The 12087-nt window shown below is 38.2% G+C and overlaps 1 pseudogene; it reads right to left on the bottom strand.

Annotated features, from left to right (window-relative positions):
* Positions 1-3523: 3523 nt before the first annotated feature.
* LOC113151494 lies at positions 3524-11373 on the bottom strand (annotated as a pseudogene).
* Positions 11374-12087: the final 714 nt, after the last annotated feature.

The following is a 12087-nucleotide window of genomic DNA, read 5'->3' as shown; positions in this document are numbered from 1 at the left end:
AATAAGTGCTTTGAGCGACTTCACCTGTTTGTATGTGAAGACTGTTGATGATGTTTCACATGATGTTTCAGAGGATTTCACAGGGACGTATGTACAAATCAGCTTATTTCCCAACACACCCCTCATACTAAATGTGACATGTATTGCATGATTAAAGTGGTTTTGTTCCACAATTTCTTTGTTAAGTCTGTCTTGTCAGATAAGAACAGTTGAAGCGGATTTTAAAACTCTTACAGAGGAGGAAACAGACTCTGATAAGAAATATCAAGCAACAATATACAGCAGCCAACTCTTTAGGTTTGGATACGAGATGAAAGTTTAACATTTCAGCTTTGAATTGTATTTACAAAACATTAAATAATAGAACTTTGCACATTTAGTATCAAATGACCCAAAATTCAGAGTCCTAAAGTAGTCCAGAGACCAGTGGAGCACATGCAGAACTTCAACATACAGAGAGGGTCAGTACAAGATGGAACAAGTTTTAATTACAGGAGTGAGTTCACCAAACATAAATCAGTCTCCTCTTCTGTCCACAATCCAAAATCCAGGTCTTTGATCCAACTTGATACAATGTCCAAACTCCACAGAGCAAACAGTCCACAACTCAGTACTTATTTCAGTCAGAAGCAGCAGCCAGGTCTGGGTATGTTTTGTGCACCGACAAGCTGGAGAACTGAACGTAGAGAGTTAAAAAGCCCAGAGAACAGGTGATTAGAGGTGAGACACTATGACGTGTTGGTGGAAAATCTGTCTCACACAATACAAGTTACAAGAAGAATCTGTCACATGTTTAGTCATAAGTTTAAAAATAATTTAAAGTTGTGGGTCATTTGATACAAATGTCTCTTCTCTGTTGTTTAATTTCTAGAATTTTATATAAAGGGAGGAATTCTGATGTTTTGATTGAATTGACCTGCTGTTCTGTTTGAGGGACGGCTGGTTAATAAAGGGCGCTGGTTGAAAATGGGTTATATATTAAAAAATATTACAAAGAAAATATCATTTCGTGGTTCAATTCTCGTTCCTCCTGGCTCCATGTTGAGGCGTCCCCCTACCTGTACTAGGTGTCTTGTGGTTAATGGCGTTTGTTTGCTTCTTGTTTCTGCTCCAAACACAGACACCAAAGACAGCTCAAAGCTGGAAATGGAGTTGGTCCAGTTACAGAGCAGCTCCAGGAATCTGACTGAAGAACAAGATCAGCTGAAAGAACAACTGAAGCACGTGACCAACGAGAGAATTGATCTTCAGAGAAAGCTTCGAAGTATTTATTTCATATTTTGTTCTTGTTATCTTCATCACTCCAACTCATGTTGTTCAAGGTTCAGAATTCATTGGGACTCTCTCCTGACGGAGTACACAGTGTGTTTCCTTAATGTTTGTACCTTTACTTTTGTAGATGTTTTTTGATTTACTTTGTCCTAAAGGGCCACCGTACACAAGCCAACATGAGTCTGTATTTACTTGTTTTCTTATTTAAAGAGTTCTGCCGTTGCAGTGGCGCATACCTATGGAGTCTATCTGAGCCAGCTGTGAAGTGAAACCAACCTAGAGGATATAAATGAGCTCTGCTACCAACTGGATGATGTGATCTGTTATGAGTAAATTCATAATCTCATTGGTGTGGAACGTTTGTTTCTTGCGGCTGTTTGTGGCTTATTTGTTTAACTCTGTTTTTTCATCTCCTCGTCTTTATGTTTATCTTCAGTGGCTTCTCCAGTTGCTCTCTGGTTCTCCAGGTTCTTTGTTTGTTCCTCTGGTCTGGATAACTCCAACTCTCTGCATTATCCTCGTCTTTGTCTTTGACAGAATTGTTTTAGATTCTGCACCATAGTATAACTAATCCTCCTGATGTCTGTGAACCAACAGAAAAGAAAAAAGGTTTGTAATGTTATAAAACAGAAAATGAGCTAAACTTAGCAAATCACAACAGAAAATTATGCTGTGTAATTATTTTATAGGTAATATTTAAGTACTTCACTCTAATATGAAGTAGATTAGTTCTAGGTTTTGTCTGTTAACATTCCCACACTGCAGTAAATGTTTAACATTAAATTTTAAACTTAGTGACATATAATGTTTTAAAGCTTTAGTCGCTACAGTAATTATGAAGATCAATTTGTCACTTACTCGTCCGCTGTCCTAACAAGAGAAGTAAGGAAAAACACAGAGCTTTGTAACACGCGTTCATAATGATGGACCAAAATCGATCAGGAGAGGACTGGACCACAAGGAAACCATCTGACAAGATACAACACAGAGTAGCATTATCTTTTCATTTAAATAGACCTCAGCTGTTTTAAACCAATGTGGTCATAATAATTTTAACCTGATATATAGATCTGTGTCTCTCTGGTTTGGTTGCTCTTCTTCTGTTGGACTCTACAGGTGATGTTGTTGCTGTGTCTCTTCTCCACAGTCACTCTGCTGCTGACAGTATAGAGGTCATCAGGACCTCTGACTGTCTCTGTAGGTCCAGCAGAGAGGATCTTTCCCTCAGCGTCCAGCCACAACAGCTCAGGCTCTGGATACCAGCCTTTAGACTCACACTGTATAACCAGTCTTCCACTAGTATTTGAAATAACCTCTATGACAGGTGTGGAGATAGAACCTGGTGACGAGAGGATTATTAGATTAGACACAATTGTCTCTTGGTTAAAATTAAATGCCACTGAGTTATCTCAGTTGGTGTCGTGCCTTACTTACTAACAATGAGTGTGATCAAAGCTTCCTTCTCTACTAAGGGAAGTAAACACCAGTATTTCCCTTCATCAGATGGTTTCACTTTGTAGAGCTTCAGTGAGACGTTTCCACTCATCAGCTCATCCACAAACAATCTTGTGCGGTAATGATAGGAGGGATTTTGAACCTCATACAACAGTCGTCCATCTTGGTGAACTTGCACATACTTTGGATGCAGACCAGGTTTGGCCCACTCCACTGTCATCAAACCAGCACTGAGGGCAAGTTCAAGGTGACACGGAAGAATGACGTCGTCACCAACCGCTGCTATGATTGGTTGATGTGAGCAAATCAACTCTGACTGCACTTCAACAAAAACTAAAAAAGGCAAAACGGCAGCACAGTTATAATAAATAAAATGAAAATAGATATTACCTGCAAATATTAACTCTCTTTGATACATGTGTTTCAATTCAGGCATAAATGACATAATTATTAAAACAATATTGAGAATGAAATGAAATACATTTTATTTCCAGTTATACTTTATTTTTCTATTATTTGGTACAAAAAACATTTCTTAACAATTCTTATTGTTAAAAATTATCTTAACAGTCTAAGAAACTGAATTTTCTCAAGAAATGTGTAGAGTTGTAAATCAAAGAACATTTTGTCCAAGGTTTGAACTATTTGAAAGTGGTTAAAACTGTCAATACTTTATAACAGTAAATTGTTTTGTGTGAAATTACCTCCAAAGGTCCGTATGAGAATAAAGAAGAAAAGCAAACCGAAGTGAATCTTGAAGGACTTTATCACTGAATGCAACATACTGGATTTAATGTGGATCTGTGAAAATAAAAATAAATACAGCTACAAATAACAAATACATCACCCCAAAGAGAACACTAAAAGTACATGTAGCTCTACATACTGTACCACATATGATCTGTGCTGAAAGTACTGTAAGAAATGAAGAAGTCACTTCATTAAGTGAAGTCTTTAACTTTTGTAGATCACATGAGGCTCACATGACGAGTCAGTTTAGATTTTATGTTAGAAAGTAATGTGAAAAAGTATACTAAATATAAGCAAAGTTTAACTTTTAACATTTCACAACTTGAACAGATATTTATCCCTAGATTTAATTCAATTTAATAATAAACTATTTAAGGAATACGCTTTTGTGGTATTTCTTTCTTCTAAGATATTGTAAATAATTAAGTATTTACACTAGTACTTCATGTGTAAATATTATTGATTCGGTATTTATTAATCTTATCTCTAAGTTTCACTTTTGAAGACACATAGTTTTAACCTTAATATTAATGTTTTTTTTACAACAGGTTTGTAAATGTGTGAAAATACATCCACACTTTTTCATGTGTAAACAATGTCATGGCAATTTTAAAACACAAAAATGATATAATGCTTAAATAAAACTGGGTATTTATTTTTAAAACATGATAAAATCTATATATTGTTGTCAATTTCAAATCTTATTCATTTTCACAATAATGAAATAAAGACATATAAAAATTCCAAAAAAACAAAACACAAAAAGAAAAACAGATTTTACTTAAATAAGCAAATCTTACTTACAGTGAGAAGAGAATAGTAGCTCTAATGTGAGTCCACAGTGTTAACGTCTTTCCTCTAAAGTGAATAGTGCTGCTCATTTGTCTTCAGGCATTTGAGTGGAAACATGAGCACAGTGTGAATGTAGTAAACATATATTTCTCCAAAGAAAAGTGAAAACATTTTGTCCTTTTAAACAAATGGTGTCTAAAGCTCTAAGAATGGTATACTTACACACAATACATTATATTTGGACACAAGCAATAAATCTACAGGGAAACCACAAACTCTGTTTCCTCCTCTCTCTCAGTTTGTGACTAAGTTCCACTTTTATTATAACATTTTATGCTAAAAAGCTGGAATTTTCTGACCACAGCATATGGAAGAGGAAACATAGGCTTTTCTGTATATGTTTGATCAGCAAAAGAGTCAATATATTAAATTAAGGAGATCTGGATTTAAAAAAGATCCTTATAAAATAAAGTATTTGTTAATTAAAATGCAGCTTTAAGGAAAACCACAAGGCTTTCACACAATAAATACATCAAATGTTGTTGGCGTGACAGGTCAGTTACAGTTCTTTTATTATTAATATGTTTCTACCCACTTCTACTGTAACATGTTTTAGGAGGTGGCAGGACAGTCAGGATGTCCTAAAGATGTGGTGTGAAACTTTTAGAACTATTTTATGGCAGTGGCTGATTGGGTGTTGGTAAGGCCTTTGGTAAAGTCCCATTTTTAGGGCATCAGGGACCTGTTTTTTAAGCCCCAAATACTAATGTGGCCCAAGGCCATCACACAGTCCATGTTTGGTTATAAATATTACAGAAGAATGAGGGTAAACCTCAACAGCAGGATAGAGGAGATCACTGAATGTTGTCTTGAAGGTATGAAGATAAGTCCGACTGTCAGAGGAAACTCTGTAGAAGGACAACGTGCCAGCCGGCCAGTCCAGATACACTCCAATCCGACCAGATCGCGAGCAGAGAGAAGCTACACTGACCTTCTCACCACCATGTACAACATACCAACCATCATCTGAGCAAGTCAGACTCCAGGACTTGTCATTGTGTCCCAGCTTGCAGTCGTTACCATTCACCTTTCCTTCTAATGGTTTTGTACGTTAACCCAATGTTGAAGGGTCTTAGCGCCTCAAGCTCAAAGTAGCAGCGTCCATCCAGACCCTGTTCACACAGCACCTGCTGGCACTGATCAAACCTTTCTGGATGAGGAGGGGAGGATAAGACTGCTGCTGTTCCACCCAGGTCACCTTTCTGTTTCCCTCAGAAAGAGCGAGGGTCTTATGTGCTGTGTTGGGGTCCAAAGTGAGCTCACAGGCATCTAGAGACAAGAAAACCTTTTATTTCATGAGCAAAGACCCTTAAGTACACAGCTTGTGATCTATAAAGGAGGTTTTAGGAACATTGCTGCTTTCAGAACTCTACTGGTTGTGGTTGTTATTTGTGTATTGTACTCTATTGTTTCTACTTAGTATCCACACCATTTGGTAAACTGTTGAGGATTTCTACTGATACCTACATTTCCTGAGTCCTGGTATCATCTGCTGATGTCCACCATGTTGACCACTGTGGAGAAGAAAGGGGTTAAAATATTCAGACACTTTCAGGACAAAAATAAATGTTAATTATAGTGTCCTTTGAACCTTGGTCACCATAAGTACCAACAATTATCATGTAATGCATCTATGGTTTGTATTTATTGTTTGTGCCACACAACTGACAGTATATGCTTAGTATAATAACATATGACACTTTTCAGTCCTGACTTGAATCTAAATATTGTGATCACTAATAACGATTTCCTACAATCTAGTACCATAGTTGGCAATAAAATGCATTTCATCATAGGTTTGTAGAAGTAATTCAGTAACAAAGAAAATCTGACACTCTACACTCACAAGTGGTCTAACTATCTCATCCATTATGTTGAAACCTTCCAGATGCTCCAAGGGTGAGATTGAAGCTTTGTCAGATGTTATTTGAAATAAGAAACTAGTAGGTAGCAGATGGGTTGTTAATTAGTTTCAGCTGCGTTGATGTTGTTGGAATCACATTGATTTCACTTTATCTCTTTGAAATCAGTCCACTGTCGGTTGATAATTTTCAATTCTATCAAACGATGAGGAACCTTTCATTCCTAACACATTACCCATAGATAGAGATATCGAGTATGATTTTCCCCACTAAGATGTGATGTGTTTGTTTAATTGTTTTGAGCAGTGTATTTTCAGGATGACTGTCATCAGGTCAGTGGAAAAGTGGGAAACTAGTAAAGCAAGATTATAACACACTAGAAGAAGTTCAGAGAACTGTCTCATTGAACAGAACAATGATTATATTTACTTGAGTATGCTGAGTTTGTATTGTGGATCATCCTTCAGCGTAAAGAGGAGCTTCTTTCCTGATTCTCCTGGATTGTTGTATCTCAGGTCCAGCTCCACCAGATGGGAGGGGTTGGACTTCAGAGCTGAAGCCAGATGAGCACAACCTGTCTCTGTGACCAGACAACCTGACCACCTGAGAAAACATGTTAGTATATTAGCATACAGGATTTAGAATTAGCAACAATACTTGGCCAACGATTTACATCATATGAGTCTTAACCTTCATATAAATATTTACCTCAGTGTCGACAGTCTGCAGCATTGATTCGAGAGTCCATCACTGAGCAGCTTAATTCCTGAATCCTTCAGGTCGTTGTTACTCAGGTCCAGATCTCTTATACGTGAGTAGGGGTACTTGAGACCAAGGATCAGGTTTTCAACCCACTCTGCAGTCACTTTGCAGTCTGCTAGTCTACGGGTGGATAATTAAGTTATAAGACGTGTTCATATACAAAAAACTCCTACTACAAATGTTGAGACCTCATGATTTTACACATAGGGAAGTAAACCTACATGGCCTTTCTGCTGATCCTCACAGCTGGTATCAGCCTCCTTCTGCCTTCGTTTGATGCGTTGTAACTCTTCAAGTCCAACACCTCCAAATCATCCTTTGATACCTGCAGCATGTAGGCCAGTGCAGAGCAGTGCAGGGGAGTCAGCTCTGTTTTAGAACGATCTGACAGTTTGAGATATTCTTGAATCTCATCTTTGACCTTATGGTCTCTCATCTCAACCATTGCTTGGAAGAGGTTTATGAAATTGTCTGGAGAGAGAGTTTTTCTTCGAATAGATTTGAGGTAAGTCAGGATTTTCTTGTCTGTATCTTGGCTTTGGTCTGGAGATGTCAGCAGACCATGAAGGACTCTTCGGTTGGGTTCAACCATAAGACCAAGAAGGAATCTCAAAAAGAAGTCCAGGTGGCCATTCTCCCTCTCTATCACTTTGTCGACTGTCATCTTGAGAAGATCAAGTAAAGTTTGTTCTTCGTTTTTCAGATTGAGGAAGTCTCTGAGATCTGTTGTGTTGTTGTTTGTCAAACAGTCAAAAACAAAAAGAGCTGCAAAGAACTCCTGTACAGTCAGGTGCACAAAGAAGAAGACCTTTTTCTGGGAAAAGATTTCTTCTTCCTTGAGAACTGCGTTGCAAAATCCAGAGTAGATTGATGCTTCTTTTATGTCGATGCCACAGTCTTCCAGGTCTGTCTCATAGAAGATGAGGTTGTTCTTCTGCAGATGAACAAATGCAAGTTTGCCCAGTTTCAGGAAAAATCCTCTGTATGTCTTCAGAGGTTTCTCTTTGTTTTCTTCTGTCGTCTTGTCATATTTTCTGCTTCTGCGTTTTGTCTGGACAAAGACAAAATGTGCCATCATCTCTGTAAGAGTTTGAGGGATGTCCTCTTTTTCATCTCCTCTGAAGACTTCCTCAAATAATACAGCAGAAATCCAGCAGAAGATCGGGATCTGGCACATGATGTGGAGACTCTGTGAAGACTGAACATGTGAAATGATCCTGGCAGCAAGACTCAAGTCATGACTGAATCTCCTCTTGAAGTATTCCTCTTTTTGAAGGTCACTGAACCCTCTGATCTCTGACACCATGTCGTGGTACTTTGCTGGAATCTGACTGGATGCTGCTGGACGGGTTGTTATCCAGAGGTGAGCATCAGGTAGAAGATTACCCTGGATCAGGTTCACTAGGAGATTACTCACAGATGTTACTTCACTGACAGATTTTAACACTTTTTTGTTGTCAAAGTCCAGTTGAAGTCTGCTTTCATCCAGACCATCCAGGATCACTGTAATTTTACTTTTGATATAATTCTCTGAATCTTTCAGATCACACAGCACAGGGTGGAATTCAGTCAGGAGCTGGTGCAAACTCTTCTCACCTCTACTCAAATTCAGCTCTCGGAAAGAAAGACAGAAAACAAAATCTATATCCTGGTTTGCTTTCTCTTCTGACCAGTCAAGAATAAATTTCTGCACAGCAAATGATTTTCCAATTCCTGCAACACCTTTGGTCAGGACTGTTCTGTGTGGTTTCTCTTGGCCAGGCTCAGATCTCAAAATGTTGCTGAAGTTGATTAAGTTTTTCAAAGATGACATCATCCATTTACTTTCAAGGTGTCTGAACTCATGTTCTGCATGCCACCCTCCACCCTCGTCACTGGTTATGTAAAGTTCTGTGTAGATGCTGTCCAGGGAGCTCTGTTGGTCACCATTACCTTCAGATGTCAAACTGTGTTTCTGCTGCATTGCTTTTTTTAAATTCTTCTTTACTTTTGAAAGACGGCTGTTCCCTACAAAAACAAAATGCATGATTTCAAATAGCTGTATGATTAATAATGATATCATGGAAAAAAAAAAACACAAACACAAAACTTAGATTTTGATGTGACTTTGTGACTAGTCTTCTTATTAAGTATGAATGCAATTTGGAACCTGATAACTCAGCAGCATATAGTCATAGTCAGGAAATGTGATGCTTTACCTGTTTGTCTAACTGTCCTATATAATAAATACATACTTTTTAGCAGTAGAAGTAGCAAATATGTAGTTTTAAGTATTTAAACTTACCAGTATCTTCCTCTGCAGCTATCTGGTGTTCAGGATCTTCTCTAATTTTCTTTCCACACTTTGGGCAGGGGTAGCCTCCAGGTGAATCAAACCTCTTCTGCTCTGTACACTGTTTGCAAGACCAGTGTCCACAGTTAAATTGGACTGTATCCCTCAAATGCTCCTTACATACCGAGCAGCTGGACTGCTCCCCGGTCAGCTGACTGTAGAATGAAAGAGCAACAAAGATCACATTATTGTTGCCTGGTGGTTTCAGTGATATCTGGTTTAATATCTATTTAACAAATTTTTGCCTTGTGGCATGAAGCCTTTTGGTCTGAAGGTGTGACGCATATTAAACACAAACCGAGGAAAGAACAAATCTAGTCAACACAAGTAAACACAGGAACACAAAAGATTCTAATCTTTGTATGTGAACAGTTTTAGATATTATGAGTTGTAGTTTATGGTTATGGAATCTTTAATGAACCAGCCTTAGTATTATTTTAGATGCTCTTTATAGAGAAATTGCTGAGAGCTTTTTCACTTAACCAAGAATCAAAAAACACAAATCATGTACTTTAAGATTAAATCAAACACATATATGCAGCCAAATATGAACATACAGTGTATGGACCTTCTTCCCCCGATCAATCAAACCAATGCAAGACTGTGTGCGCCCCAGTTTAAGAACAGTAAAGAGCTTACTAAACTAAAAAGCATTGTGTGCATCATCCCAGTATATATTAAAAATCAAATGGCCCAAACATGGTTGTAAAACATTAGAAAAGCTAATAAAGCTAAATTAATTTTAATTTGTATATTGTCTTTTAAGGCATTCCAGCTTCTGCATGTGACGAAACCTTGTTTAATGTTACTGTAATTTATGATATGTTGTTTATACTGCAGAACAGATATGAGGGAATGTCTGTTCTGTCATTTCACGCACATAAACGTCTTTAAACTAACCTGTTACACTTAAGATTTTTCATCAACAGGACGAAGTTGTATTACCTCTTTTTCTTTTCATGGCCAAAAGTGATGGGATGGATCATGGATGCTTCGCTCTTCATAGAGGCACAGCTGAGAATCTTGGACTCAGCTTCATTCATCTGTGAACTATTATAAGGTGACATTAATATACTGCATAAAAGAAACTGGTACCTTACCATGTGCTTCTTTTTTTGTTACAAAGGTCTACACTGTATGTACAAATACATACGTGTGTGACCTATTGTATAACTGCATTACCTGATTGTGAGTTCACTGCAGCCAGCTGGCCAATGAGAAGTCAAAGTAGAATAGCTGGATGATGAGCTCATCATCCGCTTTCTCTTTTTTTTCTCAGCCATTACTTGTACCGCAATTGAAACACGCCTACAGGTGGCAGCACAAATAGGAAGCAAAGCAGAACAACAGTGTTAATAACATGGTTGAGTCACAGTGATGGACAGGGGCTGTGCTGAAGGTGCTAAAAATGGAGATTTGTAGGCTCTGTGGTAAAATAGATCTAGAGGAAGTAACACTGTCCCATAAACTTGCAAAGCCATTGGCATACTCTTTGGATGGTGCTTGACTGGAACTAAATTTGTCCTATAGCACAATAATTATCAAAGCACAGCCCCAAACAATGCAAGAACTGTTTAGGAAAGAAGCAGTGGCTCATATTCCGTCTATGATGAATTGACCAGCACCAGATCTGAACCCTTCAGTAAGAAGAAGGGAGAATAGAAGTGTTCATCTTCAGGAAGAGTGGGGTGAAATCTCTTACAATGACCCCAACAAACCTCCAACTAGAAAGACCAATGTCTGCAGCGCTGCAACTGCTGCAAAAATTATTTTTTTCAATTCATTATTGATGGATTATCAATAATGCAAAACTTGTTCCATTCATGTTTTTTATGGAAAACTGACATTTCAACGTGAGGTCAAACGTTTACATGGTAACACAGTGGTAAAATCTGTCTGACTCCTATTACGCACGACAACAAACCACAGTCGGATACGGACGGGATACGCAGCTTCCTACCTGTGTTTCAAAAACGCTTTGCTTTGTTGTTTCCTGACAAATACAATCAACGTCGCGTGAAGAATAAAGACACGGACGTCAGATCGCCATTTTTTCCTCTTAAGTTTCGATTCTTCCCAGACTGTGAAGCGCTGTCATCAAGGGGTGGAACCGAAAATCCCTCACTTGCGTCTTTGCGTCTTGGTCCCTCTCACTAAACATACATGGAGAGATGCAAGGAAACGATGTGAGGAGAGAGGAACCGAGGAAACGCAGTTGAAGCCGGTCTGTGTTGGATTAGAATACATAGCAAATCAGAAAGCACATCTAAGGCAACACTGAAGGCAAAATACCCAATGCAAAGAGGATAAACATTAAAGTAAAGTATTATGGGAAGATGTCTGTATTTGTATAGATGAAAGTGCATGATTAGATTTTTAAAATAAAGATTTAAGTGTAAAGAAAGGTTTGAAAAAATTATGTTTTCAGGACGTTTTTTTTTAATTGGGAGTGAGGAGTGTTTAGAGGTGAGTAGATCGTTTCCCCATCACCACAAAGCTGCTGAGATAAGGTGAGGGGACCACAGGATGTTGAGGGATTGTAGACCAGGATGAGGGCGTTAAGCTGGTGCTGTTGATTTGACCACTTTGTACACAGGAGTCAGGGTTTTGAACCTGATGCAGCAGCTACAGGAAGTCAGTGCAGAGATCTGAAATGTAAGGGTTTAATAGTGCATGCTGGTAGACGGAGAACTTCTGGTGCAAGCGAGGACTGAGGATCAAGGAACGATCAATTGAGGGAACTGAGGTGAACCCGTAGTTATCAACAACTCTTACTGGTGACGACATAAAATTGGATGATAT

Source organism: Anabas testudineus, chromosome 18, assembly GCF_900324465.2.
Source record: "Anabas testudineus chromosome 18, fAnaTes1.2, whole genome shotgun sequence".
Classification (NCBI taxonomy): Eukaryota; Metazoa; Chordata; class Actinopteri; order Anabantiformes; family Anabantidae; genus Anabas; species Anabas testudineus.
The sequence above is the reverse complement of the archived record's forward strand: the minus strand, read 5'-3'. Positions and strand labels throughout refer to the sequence as shown.